The sequence below is a fragment of the Gordionus sp. m RMFG-2023 genome, chromosome 2 (assembly GCF_954871325.1).
Source record: "Gordionus sp. m RMFG-2023 chromosome 2, tfGorSpeb1-WG-v2, whole genome shotgun sequence".
Classification (NCBI taxonomy): domain Eukaryota; kingdom Metazoa; phylum Nematomorpha; class Gordioida; order Chordodea; family Parachordodidae; genus Gordionus; species Gordionus sp. m RMFG-2023.
In genome coordinates, this window is record NC_088776.1 from 4,443,753 (window position 1) to 4,464,738 (window position 20,986).

The window sequence follows — 20,986 nt, forward strand, 5'->3', positions numbered from 1 at the left end:
GCCTGAAGATGTCTCTCAAGGAAAAGTATTCTCCCAACGTTCTACTAATCCAAGCCCTTTCCCTGGTGAACCTATTCAATTGTCTGGTTATGCTCATGTATCCGATCTTAGATTTGACGGGGATGACCCAAATTTTGAAATTTTGGATCAAAATATACTGGAATATATACATGGCGGATTATCATTTTCCCATCGCCAAATCATTGGTCAGTTCCTCTTTCGGTATTTACGTGATATTAGCTTTCTCCCAAATGATTGGCACGGCCTTCCCGTTTAAATACAAAAATTGGTTTCGAACAAAGAATATTATGTACATGCTGCTGTTCAACCTCGTGTACGTAGTTATATGGTGCATTCCGATTAGAATGTGGTTTTAAATAGAAAGTAGGACAAACTTTTGTGGATTGAATCCCTTTTATATCGTTTATTATTACAAATTTAGGTAAATAACATACATAATCTTGTTTATTACTTAATTTTTTATTTTTTTTTAAAAAAAAATGAATTCCAACATAACTATTATTAGTATATTATACCCATTGGCGCCAGAATGGAAGAACAAGGGGCGGGGATGAGTGAGAAGGGGAGAGAGACTTTATAATAAAAATTAATATACTAAAGTTTTACTAATTTTGTAGACCCCTTACTAGGTTTAATTAAAAAAAAATCAAGATAAATTTATCAACACTAATTAGACAAAATAGAAAATAATTTCAATTTTTACGTGAAACACTTCCAATAATTCGTTTAACTTAATTAGCTTTAAAAATCGTTTTTTTTTTGGACTGGTGGTTAGGTAGTAGTAGTAATAAGTATATCAAACTTCTTGTTAAAATTTTAAAAAAAATTTAAAACTATTGTAAACTTTTATTTTCGTACAATTGTATATGAAAAGAAGATGGATTAAAACCCATAACCATGAGATAACTGGACAAATCTAAAAATCGACTCAAATCGGCATTTTATACTGATTGAAAACTGGTAACTTAACATGTAGTGTTGTTAAACGGCTCGTTTTGAGCCATCTTTTAAAACGACTAACTCAATACTTTAGCAAGAAATTCATTGCTTAAGCCTCAAAATTTCTGTAATGTATGTCTAAAAACTTTGTTCCTTCGTAATATTTTTCTGGATGAAATATTGAGTTAGCCGTTTTAAAAAAATCGGCTTTACTGCATTTATTTTAAATTTTTATGGCGGTTTAAAAAATTGTTCTTAAATATACGGCCCGACTCGGGTATTTTTTTAAAAAATAAATTTTTTTAAGCTCGGTCCGGGTATATTTTATAAAATTAAAATACGGCTCGGCCCATATACCCGAGCCGGGCCGGGCCAGCGGATAAATTCTTTTTTTCAACCATGTCATAAAATCATTTTATCTACTTTTTTCAAAAAAAAAATAACCGAATGAACAATCCCAGACTTCTAGAAAGACTTCGACCCTAAGAGATTCTAAACTGTTTGCTAGATTAAGGGATCACGATATTGAGAAGAAGATGATTGTCATAATGGGTCGAATTTATCGTATTTTTATTTCCCGTTTCCGTATTTTTAATGTCCCGAAATTTTTACATCGGAGAATGGAAGGATCACGATATCAATATAGCATTCGCCATTTGTACCTCATGGAATACTTGTACATTTCTCTGACCTTTTACCTCAACTCGATATTTAATCCAAGTTATAGGCGAAGGTTTATTCAACGAAATCCGATGATTTTATTGACTTGTGAAGGAAAAAAAAAGATAAATTGATTGTATTAGTGTTGTTGTTAAACGGCTCGCACTCAAAAAAAAATAATAAAATGCAATCCTCAACATTTAGTTAATAGTTTTTAAACCTTTTTGCCATCTGTGAGCTAATTTTCTAGGTTTGCGTAATATTTTTTGGCTAAAATATTTGGTTTAGCATTACAAAATAGAATCGTTTAACAATAATAGATTATAGTATTGAATAAACTATGAATCGTAAAATTGTGACTAAATAAAATATCAAAAAAAAAAAACTCGTCTTGGCATATGCCTACTTATTTATTTGAATAAATTCCCAAATTTTACACATTAAATATTAAATATTAATATTTGAAGTAGCTCATTTAATAATATGGCTCTACTTAATTTTTTTAGTCTATATTTTAAAAATGGCATGTAGAATTTAATATGTATAAATTCATAATAAAAATCTTATTATAATCGATTTAAAATATCGTGGGCAACTATTTTTTAGGGTTGGGTTCCCATAAATGATTTTTAATGAATATATTGATTAATTTATTATATACGTAAATATATAGCATAAGAATAATTGACATTATAAAATCTTGATAATTTTATGGCTTTTATAACTTAAAACACGATATCGTTTAAGGAGGTGTTTATTTTATTTTTATTTTAAAATAAAATAAAATAAAATAAATAATTAAAGTGGAATAGAAATTAGTTGATGGAAAATGATCTTAGTCACCCTGTCACATTTTACGCGTTATAAAATTATCGTAAATCTCACTCTTGGACATCCGCCTTCAACTATCGAGAATTATTCCGAAAATTTCTTATGCATCCCGTGGTCTGTAGTACACAATGACAAGAAATGGCTGTTCATGTTTTTCATTGCAATTGCTCCCATTGTGTGGGTGCTAGGACTGGCTGGAAATTCTTTGGGCCTGAAAATGGCTCTCAAGGAAAAATATTCTCCAAACGTTCTACTGACCCAAGCCCTGTATTTGGTGAACATACTAAATTGTCTGGTTATGCTCATGTATCCGATTTTAGATTTGATAGGGGAGCTCAAATTTGCAAAATTTTGGATGAAAATCTACTGGAATAAGTATATGGCGGATTATCATTTTCCCATGGCCAAATCATTGGTCAGTTTTTCTTTCGGTATTTACGTGATACTAGCTCTCTCTCAATTGATAGGCACAGCGTTCCCGTTTAAATACAAAAATTGGTTTCGAAATAAGAATATCATGTACATGCTAGTGTTCAATCTCGTGTACGTAGTTGTGTGGTGCATTCCTATTAAATGGTGGTTTGTCATAGAGGCAAGGATCAATGTGTGTGGATTGGATCCATTTTTTATCGTCTATTATTATAAATTCAAGTAATAATATACATTTGTATATTTCTATCGAAAGGTAAATGGCATTATATTATATTCTAGTAAATAATAACATTCGCGACATTATGGAGGAGCAAATGGGGAGTGATTAGCACTAGAGAACTGCAAAGTAATTTTTTCGCAACCCGAGCCCGAGCCGAGCCCGAATTTAAAATTTTTTTTTGTCCGAGCCCGACCCGAGCCCGAGCACACATTTTTTGATCCAACCCGACCCGACCCGAGCCCGACCCGAATAAAATTTTGCAATTTAAGTTTTAATATTATAATAACCAAAAAAAAATTTATGTGTATTTATTCAGTTCAGCCACCTTAAATAAAAGTTTATTTGACGGCCATAATCTATTCAAGATATATATTAAGTTGCATTTTTAAAATTTGTAAAAAATATTATAAAACGATTAATATACAAGCGAATTTAAAAATTATAACGATTATATAATAAGCATCATTTATGCGAATATAGATATGATGTAAAAGTTAATAAATATATAAAAAATATAATGAACATATTATATTATATATTGACCTCATCAATATCATTATCAAAATTATCACAAAGTGAATAATTATGATATATAAATAAAGAGGCGTCCAGTTTATCTGGCTTTAAACGAGTCCTTCTCTCCTCAAAGGCCCTACCAGCAGCTGAAAACGCCCTTTCACTGCTAGCCGACGAAGCAGGGATAGCCAGGAATTTAAGAGCTAAAATACTTAAATTTGGAAACTCATAATGGTTTGTTTTCCACCATTTTAAAATATTATCGTCATCAACACATAATTTCGGATCTAGATATTTTTTTAGCTCGTCAACTTCGGCGCTAGCATCAGAATACGCATTGTCAGCCTCCCATAGAGAGAAGTCCATTTTAATAATTTTACATATTTGATGATTAATATTTTTTTTGATATATGATATTTTTTTATAAAATTTATGTAATTATCATTATTCAACATTGATTTAATAAAATTTGAATTTTATTTAGTGATAATAAAATAATTAAAGGAAGTACTGAAAAAGAAAATTTTATTTCAGTAATTTTAGGAAAATTTGTCTAACTTTTTTTTGGAAGTAAATATTAATCTAAGATTTTGTATTTATTATCTCCAATATTTTTTAAATATATACTCAAAATTTTAGATCTCAATTTTTAATATGTTTTGAGATATATCTAATCAAAATTTGGGGTAAAATAGACCCCACCTTTGTAGTTAAGGGAGTTTTTTCTACCTTTGTAGTGAAGGGTTAAAACAAATGTTAAAAAAGACAATGTATAGGCTTGTTAAATAATAAATAAAACTTACATAAAATATGTCTTATCTTGTAATTTACGAGAAACACAATTTAGTAATAAAATAGTTTGGTATACGGTTGTTAGGTTTATAAAATAATAATTAATAATGACATGACATGTTAATATGATTGACATTTTAATCCTAAAATGTGATAAATATTAAATAATATGATTTTATAATTAATATTATAAATTATACTAACTATTTAAGATATTAATATTATTATATATATTTTCGGGTCGGGTCGGGTCGGGTTTTCGGGTCGGACAGCTTTTACAACCCGACCCGAGCCCGAACCCGAGAAATTTTTTTTTGATGTCCGAACCCGACCCGAGCCCGAGGCTCGGGCCGGGTCGGGTCGGGTCGGGTCGGGTCGGGCTACGGACAGCCCGTGCAGTTCTCTAATTAGCACATACTAAAAAAAATTTTATCATTCGAGCAACCCCATTTCTCCTAAGTTTATTTTAGTAAGATTGAGATATATTTATTTCTAAAAAATTTTTTAGCACCAAACCAAAATGTCTAAGTTAATCTCTTTTTGAAATATTATTTTACCCTATAAATAATTTAAAATAATATGTAAACTGCTGATTCCTCCAATAATTCGTTAAATAAATTATTAATAAAAAAATATTTTTCTAGGCACAAGTGTTAGGTGGGATTATTCAAATCCTTTTTTAATCATTCAATATAATACGGTGATAAAATGACGTAAATACTTCTAGTGAGGTCCAAAGAAACTCCAATTTCAAATGACTATATTTCTATTTCTATTTATTATTTTTTATATATGAAGTAGAACTAATTTTAAACATTTATAAAAATAATTATGCTTAGATAAAAAATGTCGAAGATAATTATGACTTGTGCTTAAACTTTCTTTAAAAAAAGGTTAAAAAATAATATTAAGTGTTCAAATTTATTTGAATATTAAAACTAAGACGATTCATAAAATTAGTATTTATTTTGCGAATTTACTTTAGTGGTGTTTCACAAAACCCCAGCTCAGTCAAGGAAATGCTTATATCTTAAAAACTACTCACAGTCAAAATATATAAAATTCGGAATATATATTCCAAAATATATTATTTATTTAAATATTCTATACCATCGTAATTAAATGTTTTTATGTAATATGATCTAATATGCCTGGGGGTCCTATAAACCTTATTAGAGTATTGAAGTTTTTATAATATTTTAAAACATACTTTAAAATAAATAAATATATCATTAAAAGTCACATATCGAAGAAGCAAATATTATCTTGGACAATTTACGAAGTAAGTCGAGAAATTTTTACCAAATTTATACCCGTCCTAACCATATTCCTTGTCAAATTTTGGACGAATAAAAAAAATAAATCTATGCTAGCTCAAAGGATAAATCGCTCTTCAATCTCAAACTTGAATCAATTGCCATCTTCCAGCAAATTTCCATTTTTCTGTAGGAAATCAAGAGTCAGCGATATATCCATACGTCCTGATAAGAATATAGTAAAACGATAACTTTAATATTATGTAATTTACGATTCTCATAGTTAATTAACATATAATATTTAAATATTATAAACATATATTTTAGCAATGTTTTTAAGTATAGCGACAATTTCTGCAAGTAACTCGAAACCAGTTTAGGGTTTTAGGGTTCGTACTTAAAATAAAATTTGGGTCTAGCATTGACTAAATTTTTATTTTTTTAAATCTTGACAGAATTGGTAATCAAAAATATTAAAATTAAAATAGAAGGAAGGCTAAGTCTTATATCTTATATATATTTTTTAAATAACAGGACAGAAGGGGATTCGAATCTTCTAAAATGGCATCTACCGTACAAGATCCCAAACTATACGCCAGATTAAAGGATTACAAAGCTGAGAAAAGGATGATTGCCATAATGGGAGTCGAATTTATCGTGTTCCTATTCCCCGTCTCCGTTTTTCTTATTTTCCGCAATTTTTTTATCGGTAAATTGATGGATCATGATATAGATATAGCTTTTGCCATCTGTACCATTTTGGAATATTTGTACATTTCTCTCACCTTTTACCTCAATTTGATATTCAATCCAAGTTACAGGAGAAGGTTTATCAATGAAACCCACCGAGTATTTAGATGCATAGAGAAAAAAGAGGCAAACTGATTACATTAAATAAATTATAAATAAGAATTCGTTTAATATATGCCAAACGAGTTAATAATGGTTTATTCTACTTTATATTTTAAACAAACCTATATTCTCTATCTCATCTTACAATATTAATTATTTTTTTAAATTGAAATTTAATCTTTCCTTACAAATCTGTTAGTTAGGGTTAGCGTTAGGGTAGGGTTAGGATTAGGTATTCATGTTTCTCAAAATATTTATTATTATATTAAATTTTAAAAGATTTTATTTTAGTTAATAAAAAATAATGTATTTTAATCAAAAAAAAAATGTCAGATCTGAAAACAAAAATTATCGTAATCGTTATTGAAGAGCGACACAATTTAATTATACTTTTTTCGAAATTAAAACTTAACTGCCGCTATAGTCTCAATTTCGTAAAAGTCACTTATTCATTTTAAAGTATTTAGTAGAGAACCTGCAGGCCCGTCAAATTTTTTTAAATATTGCCGAGGTGGGACTAAAAAAATTTATTTTATAAAAAATAAACTAGGTCGGGTCAAGCTTTAAAATTTAAAACCCAATTTTTTGAAAAAAAATCAGGACCGGACCTTTAAATCGTACATCTGCAGGTCTCTGGTATATAGTGCAATTAGGGTATGTCCAAATTGAAAGAAAAATCAAAAGCCCTATATGTCCAATGAACATATAATTTTAAAATACTCTCTTCTCTTCTCTTCTCTTCTCTTCTCTTTCTCTTCTCTTCTCTTCTCTTCTTTCTTTTATATACATATATTAAATTCAAATATTATTAATCGTAAATGAATCTTAATAAATAAAAAGGAAAAAACAATTATATTTAAATCCTTTAATTTTGATAATGTGGTATAATGGAAATCTTAAAAATCATTAAAATTTTCAATATCAATCAATTAGTGGATTATTATTTCAAGGACGAATTTATATTTAATTTTTTGGATTGAATTTTTTTTTTATTATAATCTCAAATGACTTGTGTTTTTTTTAAGGTACTGATAATTGTTATTTATTAAATTTTATTTTGAAAAAAATATCCATTAACTTAATATTAAAAATAAAATTATAGATTAAACATTGTTCAGCCGATATGAGAAAGACAGAAAGACTCTAGGATTTCTTTCAGAAGAAGAAACTTATAGAACATGCCATGATTTACATCCTCTGTTTCATAAATTAATCTTCGCAGGTACTTCAGGCATTTCTGGGTGCGCCGTGAGTATAATTCATTTAAAGTATGATAGAAAATTCCCAAAGGTTGTTGGTATATAGTGGAAATGATTAAAATATAAATGTATTATTAGCCAATTTTCAAGTATATTTGGCCCAATTTAATACCTTTATATTAGCTCCAGTATGTATGAAGTTTTGCTAATTAAGAGGAGAGGAGGGTAGCTAATGACTAATATGAATAATAAATATACATTATAGTATAGTAAATCATTAATGAATTCTATTAAATAAGTAAAATAGGGATGGAGCTCAGAATTATTGGTCATATATTCATAAAGTATCACAAACCATGGACTCAAATTTTTTGTTCTGCTTCCTTCCGTTCCCTTTATAAATTTATATTTATTTTTTGGTCGCCATTTTAGTTATCCGTATTCATGTTAACTTTTCAATTTTCTTCATATACAAAATATTTTCTAAAAGCTCAAATTTTTTTTTGGAAAGCCCAAATAATTTATGGATCATGTTCTAGAGCGAGCGAAATGAAGTATATTTGGTCCATGGAATATGACATTGGTTGGTCCGGTTATGTCCCTAATTGAATGTTCCATGTTCTTTGAGCCCTGCACGGGCTGTCCAAAATCCTTCCATCAAGGATTTTTTCTTGGGTTTGGGTCGGAAAGAGGCCCTAAAGCCAGACTTGAAAGATTAGAAATATCTTCAATAATTTTGTTTCATCGAAATGTCAAGAATCACATGTCATTTTTCATCTAACATATTTCGTTTATTAATCATGATTCCTATTTCCCACATATTTTCCCGCGATTCTGATTTGTATTGTGACTAGTTAAAACTCCATTACGTACACACATCCCATTCTATCAGGCTATATAAAATATATATTATATTTTGCCAAGATAAAATCTAGAATATTAATCTGTTATAACAGAGATATTTTTCATTGGATAATTTATGTCTCTATCTATGATCTATAAGAATCAAATAGTCTCAGACATTCATATCTATAAATCTATTTATAGAATCCAAATTCATAGATAAATTTTGAAAAAATTTAGACCTCAAGAATATGAGACCAAAGAAAATGCAAATGGAAAATCTGAAGTATGAAACAAATTCCTACTTAACTTCATAAAAAAGAATGAAAAAATATTTGTCGGACTCGGGCCGTGCTGAAATAAATAATTTGTGCTTGGCGGGTTCGGACGTAAAAAATATTTTAATTTAGGCCAGGGTCGCGAAAAAATTATTTTGCAGTAACTAACTGTAACATAGGATAATTACATTTAATGCTTATTTCTCATAAATGATCATATTATTAGTTACCATATTCTCTCTTAAATAAGCTTTCAATATTATACCTTAAATGTTTTTATAAATTTGAATCATTAATTGAGGATCGAGTTTAAATATAAATAATCTGATTTTCTACCATACAGAACATTGATTTATATCTTAATTTTTTTTTTTAATAAATCGATATTATATATATTATAACAGTGGTTCAAATATTTATGATTGAAATTTTACAGTGTGGTCACATGCTGGAATAAATTTTTTGTTAAATAAAATTTTTAAAATAAAAATCGCTATTAGTAAATGATATAAAATTGAGAGATTTCAAACGAATTGGATTTCCTATGCCTATACGATATATAATATCAGTTTTAATATCATATCATACACATTGCTAATTTAGTAGATAAATATAGATTTAATTAATAATAATTAAATGAATATCATTTTTTATTTGAATACACACTATTTTTTAAAAAAAATATAATAATTTAAGTTTAACCACACATTGATACATGTATAGAAATAGAGTTTGGTCAGCAATTTCGATAGATATCCTTTGCAGTTATTATAAAGACAATTATAATTTTAATTATAACAATAAGAATAATGGAATAATAACAGCCCAAGATTTGGCGAAACCATAAAAATTAAAGCCATTTGCAAACAAAGTAATATGTAATAATTGTGGAAATATAGATCAGCGAGACTGGGAAGGCCGAATGGCTTAGACGAAAATGTCTAGAGGCTGTTTCAGACGGAGACACTACTAAGGATTGGACACCCCAAATTTTTTTATAGAACTGATAGCTTGGCAAATATATATATAACATTCCTTAATTTGGCAAAATTTATGTAAAAAGTAAAGTAAATTATGGTGATAATGGGAGAGAGAGAAAGTATCGACAATTATCATGACAAAATTTATAGAATCACTCTCTTTTGTCATCGATACCTTAGTTCTAAATTTACCATTCGAGTTAATAGCTATTGCAATATGCAATTTCAATAAATACAATCTGTACTATAACATACTCTCCAACCTTTGTCTATTAAATTAGAACTGAAGTTAGTCTTTTTATTATCAACATTCAACAGCCGGCGTTGATCATTATTTTTGAACTCCAGCTAATCGTTCAATCAATTCATAAAAGAGTAAACGATCAAATTCGTATCAAAGGTGGGCTCTCAGCCCACCTTTCTTCTTTACAGTAATAGATATATTATCACATTCTATAACTCAAACAGTAGCTTGGAATATGATATTTGCAGATGATATTGTGATACTTGCCGAATCCAAGGATGAAATGAAAGAAAGATTAGTGAGTTGTATAAGGTAGTGCCCATTAAGACTAAGATAAGGTTGAGAGTTTGGAAGTGATGGGCAAACGTAAAAGAGGAAGGCCATGACTTCAATGGAGCAATAAAGTTAGAGCCAATATGAAGAATTATAAATTAGATAAAAGAGATAGTATGAATAACATAAAGTGGAGAGAGATATTGAAGGAGCTTACCACCTGAAAAGGTTAAAGCTAAAGAGCAAAAAAAAATTTTTAATTTTAGTTTTTTTATTATATATAACTATAATATAATTTTTAAAAAAATACTCATTCCATAAAAATGGAAATAAACTATAAAAAAATCAATAAATATATATATTTTCAAAGACCCCTGGAGAGGTAATATTTGCACGGCCCTGCCTAAAAACTTTTGGCCCAGTGTATTTTTATTTTATTTATTTTTAATTTTTAGAGCTCATAATCACGATTTAAAATATTTAATTTTTAAATGTACAGCTCGGCCCATGCAGAGCACTGATATATATTTTGGTATTAATTCAAAACAAAAATATATTACTGTTTATTAGACATATAAAGGAAATACTTTTAGCGTTATCCAAGAAATTAATCTGGAAATTCTGTAAATTAAACGACAATATAAAAATTTACTATCGCGCAATAATATGAGGGGTTATAATTATTATTAATTTTAATATAGCAAATAAAAAATTGAGATTTCAAAATTAATAGCCAAATCTCTAATATGAATTTTTAAAAAATATTTAGCGTATGTGACAACCTTTTAAGGCAAAATTAACTCTAATAAATTACAATATTTTAAGAGAAATAAAAATTATTATGTTATGTATATTGAGAAATTGTACAAAAGGACTTATTTTATTTTAAAATTAAAATATGAGATTTATATAATAACTCTAAATTTATTTATAACACATTTTATTACAAGTGACGAGTTTGTATTAAAGTAATATTTATTTAATCAAAATTTGTTCATGTGGTTAATTATCTGGGATGTTTCTTTAGTAAACCCCTCCTACAATTTGGATTGAATAGCGGGTTTAGATAAAAGGTCAAAGAAATGTATAAGTATTCCATGAGCGTGCAAAAGGCCAAAGCTATACTTATATCGTAATCTTTCACCTTGTGGATCAAAAAATTGCGGCAAATTAAGAAAATTGAGACGGGAAATAGGAATACAATAAATTCGATTCCCATTATGGCAATCATTTTGTTCTCAACTTTATGATCCCTTAATCTTGCATATAATCTAGGACTTCTTGTGTTGGTATTATTTTTTGTAAAAATCAGGACTTCTAACCGTTCTTAATCGCGAAACCAAACCAAAGAAAGTATAGCGAAACCGAACTGTTATAAATATTTTGAATCATTAATCTTGACATATCTTTTTAATGTTACATAACCTAAGTCAGTTATATCCATAACAGCTAACAAGGACGAATTTTTTTATTAAATATATTAATAATTTAATCAATTGATAGTTAATTTCTTTTTCTATTACAATATCTTACCCATACATATTAAAATAAACAAAAATTATTTTTAAAAAATTATTTTTTATTTTCGAAAAATTGGAGCATTTATAAAAGTTACTTTTGAGGGATATGATAAAATTTTTTTTAACCTTATCCGATATTAAAGCATATTAAAAGCTTTTTAGGCATAATTTAATTATACATATATTATTAAAATTAACTATTAGAGTTGATTACACTTAAAAGAAAACCCTAAGACTCATAAGAACCTCGTGCTCATAAGATTTATGATTTATTCTATTAATATTTATATATTTGCTAAATATTTTAAAAAGATTATGTTAAATATGTTAGAATTTTCTTTACCACTGTATCTATATTTGGATGCGCAGACATATCGCGAACTCTTTATTTCCTACAGAATAATAAAAATTTACTGGAGGATAGTGGCAAGAGGTTCGTGCTCGGATTAGAGAGGTGATTTATCTATTGAATTAACAAAGATTTTTTCTTTTTATTAGTCCATATTATGACTATTAATATAGCAAGGGCGGGTAAAAATTTGGTAAAGTTTTCACGAGTTATTTCGTAAATTGTCCACGAAAGGAATTCACGTTTCGTATCAGGATAACTTTTAATTATTAAAAAAATTTTAAAAATAAAAATATATTTAATTTTTAAACCCATTTAAAAGAAAATTATCAACACATACCACTATTATTACCAGAGTACGGATTCTTGTCTAGAAAAGGTTTTGATTAAAGGGAAAGAAAGAAGAAAAGAAAGAAAGAAAGAAAGAAAGAAAGAAAGAAAGAAAGAAAGAAAGAAAGAAAGAAAGAAAAAAAGAAAGAAAGAAAGAAAGAAAGAAAGAAAGAAAGAAAGAAAGAAATAAAGAAAGAAAGAAAGAAAGAAAGAAAGAAAGAAAGAAAGAAAGAAATAAAGAAATAAAGAAAGAAAGAAAGAAAGAAAGAAAGAAAGAAAGAAAGAAAGAAAGAAAGAAAGAAAGAAAGAAAGAAAGAAAGAAAGAAAGAAAGAAAGAAAGAAAGAAAGAAAGAAAGAAAGAAAGAAAGAAAGAAAGAAAGAAAGAAAGAAAGAAAGAAAGAAAGAAAGAAAGAAAGAAAGAAAGAAAGAAAGAAAGAAAGAAAGAAAGAAAGAAAGAAAGAAAGAAAGAAAGAAAGAAAGAAAGAGAAAGAAGGAAAAATTATATAAAACTTTTGAAAAATACTATATAATCTACATTACATATAAATTATTTGTATTTTCGTTATCAGGAACGGGTTCTTTGTTTAGGGAATGCTAAATTTTTAAGAAAGGATATTTGTCCTCGGTATCGGTTCTAATCTTCCCTACTCAATTGATAATAATTTAAATAAATTATGATATGAAAAAAAACGATTATTTTTATTAAGTTAAATGCACATAGTATATATTGGTTTTTAAATTTTTAGAAGTATATAAACGTGCAATATAATAAGAAATATTACGAAATTTTGCTATGATAAACAGTCAAAATTGGATTCACTCCGCAAACCTTTATCTGACTATCTACATCGAACCAACATTTAGTCGGTATACACCACACAATTACGAATATAAAATTCAATACCAGCATATACATGATATTTTTTGGTTGGAACCAAATGTTGTATTCAAACGGGAACGCCGTACCGATAATTTGAGAGATGGCCATTGTGGCTTAAATTCCGAAGGAAAAATTGACCACGAGTTAGCGTGACGTTAGGGTGAGGTTTTTTTTGAGAGTGAATTTCAATCCAGAAAGATTACCCAACAATCCTATTGAGCACAAAAGGGCGCTACTGTTATGAAAAACATTAACAATGATCTATTCTCTGTATACGCTATGGACCATGGGATGCAAGATAAATTTGTGGAAGAATTTACCATTCCAATATTTGGCGTTCAATTCCAAAGTGATACATTTATGGAAGATTAATAATTCGGTAAATATGACGCTTTCACTGAAGCCATTTTTCTTTCCTGCAAAAATATTACATAAAATGAAATAAATATATTTTTTTTTTCTCTAAAAAAATAAAAATATTATCTTACAATTCTGTTTTATAATGTAAAATTTTAATTTGTTATCTTTTATAAACATATTTAATGTATAAAATATATTAATTTTTTAATAAATATATATTTATTAATACCACAACAATAGAATCCACATCATATTATCAACAACGGTCCGAAGGTCATTTACTAATAATATAGTTTATTATTTTGTTAATATAAAATTTCGTATAAGAATGTTAAAAAATAAATATGAAAATATATTTATTAAAAGTATCGTCGACAAAATTCTGGAAAAAGGTATACTTAATCTAATTATTATATGATGAGATATAATTACTTAGAAATAATGTAATTTAATTAGCAATCTTTCTACATATATAATACATATATAAATTGAAATTTTTTTTTGCCGAATTCCCCATTTTTGGCAAAAATATTAATTCTCTTTATTAGAAAATGAAATGAAAAAGAATATTTTTTTAAATTTTGTTTTATTTATATTTAGAATTTAAAGATTCGTCAAATCTAGAAGTTGTAAAATCCGTTTTCCTAATAATTCAAAAGAAAGAAAGAAAGAAAGAAAGAAAGAAAGAAAGAAAGAAAGATCAGTAAGTTGGATTGAATCCGGCCATGATAATAAATAAAAATGATAAAGACCAAGCTGATGTCTAAAATTATATAAAAAAATTATTTGAAGCGGGCAGTGAATTTTATTTTAAAACTTATCAACATCAATTTATTAAATATATAATTAAATATAAGTTATTATAAAAAAATATTAGATGCGAGAAAAGGCTAATATGACATAATCAAAAGCACCAATGAGATTAATTTAGATTAAAATATAAAACAAAGCTTTAATTTATAATTAGAATGTATGATAAGATTTAAGATTAGTAAATAGATTAATTTTTTCTTAGATTTCGTTTATCTGAACCCCGAGTCTGAAATGGGTCTTGAGGCCTGGTCGTAAATTTTACGACGAAGCATATTAACAACACTAAGTGAGACGAAAATCGTAATTAAAAATTAAAAGAATTATGTGCATCTTAATTTTGATACCATAATTGTCGTTGTTAATCTATTTGTTTTTATAAATAGTTTATTGCAGATTTTGATGGTGAAGTCATAAATATTAGAACATTATCTAATATATATCCTAAAAACATATGTAGGAGGAGTAAAGGGGCTGGAAATAGATTTATAAAAGATAAAGAGAATTTATATTTTTTTATATCCACACTCCCCATGTAAATTAAACTATTATATTCAATTATTGATGGATTTTCAAATTATAAAAAAATAATTTTTAACTTATAATGTATATTTAATGAATAAAATAAATGAATTATAATCAAATATTTATATGTATAAATATAATTAAATAAGTATATAATCTAAGCTTTTCTATATAAAATCACATGATTTAAAAAACAATAATCATTTCTTCTCAAAAAAATCTTGAAAAACGTCCATCTGTCAATTACAAATCGACAGATACAACACGCCTCCCTTTCTTGAGAAATCTTATATGTCTAAATAAATTCTAATTAATGATCAAAAAAAAAATATAAAAACATTAATAGTTATTTTCATTAAATTTTCTTTCCTCCGTTCCATTTTTCTCTTGACCTTGTTTATCATTGAACTTTTGATTATCATTTAATTTAAATGGATTCGGGACATAGTTTCATTGATCTTTAGCTTCTTTGGTCAGACATGCATGACCATTCTTATCTTAAGCTTGGTAAAATTAATCCAGCATCATTGTAATTGATTTGACAAAATCATTGTAGTTGTTTGGGTAGAATATTACAAAGAGAATCAGTAGGTCAAAATGTTTATTTTAAATTATACCCAAAATGTAATCTTTGTTTTTTCTTTTTAACATTATCCCAGATACACTTCTTCCCTATCAATCATAATCCTAAATTTCTGATTTTAACAACTTGAGATTTTTTATTATATGATGGATTTCTTTCCTCCCTTTTCCTTTGGTAAAATAATATAAAAGCCAATTCCCATCATTTATATAATCTTCAAAATTTAAAACATAAAAATATTATAATATTATCTATTGGCTCCCTCAATTATTACCCGTTACATATAAAAATCCACATTTATACATATAAAATCAAAAATATTTTTATTAATTTACCTTTGCATATATACAGTATTAATCACGTATATATACATAAACTTTTAACTAATATTGTTAAAGGGCTGACTCAATATTTCATACAGAAAAATATTACATAAGCCTGAAAATTTTGCTCAAAGAAGGAACAAAGGTCTAGACAAATATTATAGAAATCCTGAAGGTTTGGCATCTGGCTAAAATATTGAATTAGCCGTTTTTTAAAAATCGGCTTAAAACGAGCCGAACACTACTTAACATTATTCTTCTTTTTAAAAACAAACTATTTATGACCCATTCTTGTCTTTTAATCCATCTTTATCTCATGTTCAATATCTATTCTAACTTTCATATCTATCAATTTGAACACTTTTTATTTCATGAAATAATTTTTCTTTTTATTTCATCTATCACTACTTTTTTATTATAAACAGTATTCAAACATTTCTTTCTTTTCATTTTTATTTTTAAACATTAGTAAAATGTTTCACATAATTTTTTTTTCATCTATATTTTTTAAAAAAAAATTACCAAAATTTTTACATATTTCCTCTTTTCTTCAGATTACATTTCAAAAAAAAATTTATTCGTGCTAATAATAATCCGAAAAATTTAAATATTAAGCAATCTTTTCTCTCCTGAATAACGTGAGGTCTTCATTTCCTAAGACGGATTACCTATACGCCATTCAATGAGTTTTAAGGCTTACAAAATAATAAAAAATAAAATTTATTATTTAAATAATGAGTTCAAAAGTTAAAATCAAAATATATAATACATAAATTATTATCCCCACCATATGCAAATGGTTCCCTAATTTTTTTTTCAAAAAGTACACTTTTATCACAATAAAATATATATTGACTCCATTTATATAAACTTATAAAAGTAAACCTATATCATAGCAATATATAATGAATCTTTCATTTATAATACCACTAATTTCTAAAATAAACGTTAAAAAAAAACTCTTTTAAACCAATGTTTTACTTTTTATCACTTATTTTAATTTGTTCAATTAAGAGAATTGAAAACCTTTTAAACCCATACTTAACTTTCTATCTTATCTTTTATTTTACTCAGTATTTAATTATTAATTTTAAAATAACGTATAAAAATTTTTTTTTTAAATAAATACCCTTTATTGAATTTCACCTCTTTCTTTCTCTTTAAATGGAACCAAATTTTCTTTATATTTTTTTAAAATTCAACATTAACTTTACTTTTATAAAATTTATACATTTAAAATTTAATTCTTTCAACTATATAAACTATTAATATATATATATATATAATATATAAACTATTAATATATACAAAATAAATAAACTACATGAAATATTAAATTATATAAAATATTACCTATTTATATATCCAAAATTTTTAACTTCTAAATATCAAAACATCTTAACCAGCAACTTCTTAACTTTCAATCATACTTTCTATATATTTAACCAACCTTATATTTATACTTCATATCTAAAAATACTTTCATCTTAACATATTATATTTATATTTTAATCTATATAAATTCTTTCTAATAAAATTTTCCAATTAAATTCTATTAATATTTTTTTAAATTAAATACATTATTTCTCTTTTCAAAACATATTATAATTAAATTTCTCTTTTTTCCTCTTCCCTTTTCACTTCCATCTATTCAAATTCTTCTCTACTTTCCGATATAATTTTTCTATTTTACCTCTTTATTTTCATCTATCAACTTAATTCCGAATTAACCCAGCAGGTTTCTTTTCTAGAGGAGAACGGCACCACTTTTTTATATGTATCTCAATTAATTGTTTTAAAATAAATTTCCTAAATTATCGAGAACGAAATGTATACTTATAACAACGAATACGTGATACATGATTATAGCGTTTTCCCCTCTGGTTGTGGATACAATAGAACTATGCTAGGTTATGCTCAAGTCCATCAAACTACGTTGTTAGGTTAATAACAGAAGAGTTGGGCAAAACAAAAGCCTATACTGAGAACTACAATTTAATTACTTTAAGGGTGGGTGTTGGCTGATTTTAAGTTTAATTACTTTAGTGTAAGTCTTTTTGATTACTATCGATATCGATGTTAGCATCAATTGCAATTTATCCTTGTGGTTAGCGTGTGTGGATAGAGTCAAAATTTATCATTTCAAATAGAAAAACATAATATAATAATGAACTTTTTTTTCATTTTTTGATGTTATATATAGATAAGAAAAATAATATAAAAAGTAAATTGATTGATTAAACATATTAACGATAATAAATAGAAATAATTAAAAATATATTATTAACTTCTCTTGAATATTTTAGTTCTATGGTTTTAAATCTTGGTATTCAACGATAAATCATAACGATGTAACATTTTCATAACATTAAAACGCTCCATTTTTAATTTTCTTTTTTTATATAATCACATGATTTAAAAAACAATAATCATTTCTTCCAGAAAAAAAAAATCTTGTCCATATCTGTCAATTACAAATCCACAGATACAAAAAATCAAATTAACACCACTGTTTACAATTATAAATTCATGATATATAATTTTGTATTTATATTTAAGGGGAAACATCACATTATAGTGCGTACAAATTGTGCGTTGCAACGTAGCGTTTTAAAACGCATATAAAAAAACGTAAACGCAGCCATGTATAAATTGATGCGTTAAATTTTATTTTTTCAATATGAAACATTTAAATTTAAAACAAAAAAAATTACTTGCTTTGTATTTACTACAAAGAAATAAAGGTAGGAAGAAGAGCAAGACATCCAAAATATTTGTTAAAAGAAATCTTTTTTCAGAATATATTAATATTAAAGGCGATTTAACAAATTCGCAATTTTATAACTATACAAGAATGAGAAGAACAACATTTTCTTATATACTGGAGCTCATATATGAGGACATTAATCCAAAAGTTACTAACTGTAACAAACAAATCGATGCTGAGGATCGTTTGTTTGTTACATTAAGGTAAAATAAATTTAATTAATTATTTATATAATAGGTATTTAATAACTGGTGTATCATTTGCACAACTAGCATATAGTTCAAGGATCTCAAAATCCTGTATAAGTTATATTGTGAAATCAGTGTGCACAGCAATTTGGAATGCTGCTGCACATATTCACATGCCTAAGCCTAATAAAAATGATTGGGGAAAAGTAAATTTATTATAATAAATCAAGATTAATATTTACTTATCTTTAGATTTCCCAGGAATTCCTGCTTCAATCAGGATTCCCAAATTGTATTGGGGCTATAGATGGAAAGCATATTTATATCAATAGCCCTGCCAATAGTGGCTCACAATTTAATAACTATAAGCATAGATTTTTTATTAACCTGTTGGAGATTTATTTATATAGATGTTGGTGCATATGGAAAGCGAAGTGATGGTGGTGTTTTTAGAAATAGCTCTTTATATAGAGGTTACTTTATATTAATTTTAATATATCCTATAAATATATTAATAGAATTGATGAACCATACACTTGATATACCTGCTACCAAACCATTTCCAGGTTGTAATGAGGCCATGCCATTTGTAATGGTTGAGGACGACACATTCCCTTTGTCAAATTATTTGATGAAGCCCTACCCCAAAAGAAATCTGACAACAGAAGAAAGGGAATATAACATGAGGCTGTGCCATGCTCGAGTAAGTGTAGAAAGAAGCTTTGGTGGAATAGTCAAAAAATTTGACATTCTAAGTTAGCCAATAGAAATAGGACTACCTAGCATAGAGATAGTGATAAAGGCTATTTGCATCCTACATAACATTATCATCAACAAAGAAGGATCAGCTTCCATTGATGATATAGGTAATACTAATATTTAAATTTAAATAAATATATAAAAATCATATTTATATATATTTTTAAAATTATATTATCATCAATACAGATCCTACATTGGCTAACCTTACAACAAAACCATTTTTGGCAAGCAGGGAAAACAACTCAAGCTCACAGGAATCTAAAATCATTAGGGATAAATTTAAAAATTTTATAAATTCTTAAATTTTTATATTATAATAAATTTATTAATATTACTATTATAATAAATTTATTTATATTACTATTATAATAAATTTATTTATATTACTATTATAATAATTTTATTTATATTACTATTATAATAAATTTATTTATATTACTATTATAATAAATTTATTAATATTAAATAAAATTTGAATAAAGTATTGATCATGAAATAATTTTAAGTTTAGTTATATATTTGTAAGCTTAGTGTTAATTGTAATAGATTAAATGAAGTGGGATCTAAAGTTGAGGATTAATAATGGGGATGAAGGTTGTAGATTTATATATATTAAACTCAACAATGCAAATATTTTAAATTGCCCTCAATCATAATAAAACTAAACTAAGAGTGAAAACTTGACTTTATCCAATAAATATAATCATAAATATTTATCATATTTTGCTATATATTAAAATCTTATTTATATTTTAAAAATTACATTTTAGGAAGAAGTTAACACATAATTATCCACTACTAATTATATAAAAATTTTATTAATAACAATATATCAAAAATTAACAATATAACAAATATAAATATCAAAATTATATAATGGTATTAAAAATATCTAAAGCTGTTTCAGATGTTTCTGTTGTTTGTGTATTTCTTCTATTAATCTTGATAATTTGCATTGTTTTTAAAACTTCTGTCTTGAAAAAATAGTCTTCATCAGAATTGTAACCTTCCAATACATCAACCAGGCTATCCAAAAAGATTCTATATAAAAGATAAATAAATTATAGATAAAAATAAGAATTACTGGATACTAGAAGATTTTTTTTCCAATACACTCATAAGCTTTTGCAAATCATTTTGATTTTTAGCAGGGTTCCTTGTTTGAGGAGGGGATTCCTGAAAATTACTGACAGTAGGTCTGTCAGCAACCGTGGCTTGCATGAAATTAATATATTTCTTATATTTATATTCAT

The 20,986-nt window shown here is 26.4% G+C and overlaps 1 long non-coding RNA gene across 1 annotated transcript; it reads left to right on the top strand.

Annotated features, from left to right (window-relative positions):
- Nucleotides 1-18,803: 18,803 nt before the first annotated feature.
- On the top strand, nt 18,804-20,031 carry LOC135924745 (uncharacterized). Its single transcript, XR_010571387.1, has 4 exons — nt 18,804-19,177; nt 19,224-19,444; nt 19,490-19,837; nt 19,920-20,031. It is a non-coding gene; the product is annotated as an uncharacterized LOC135924745 (long non-coding RNA).
- The last annotated feature ends 955 nt before the right edge of the window (nt 20,032-20,986 follow it).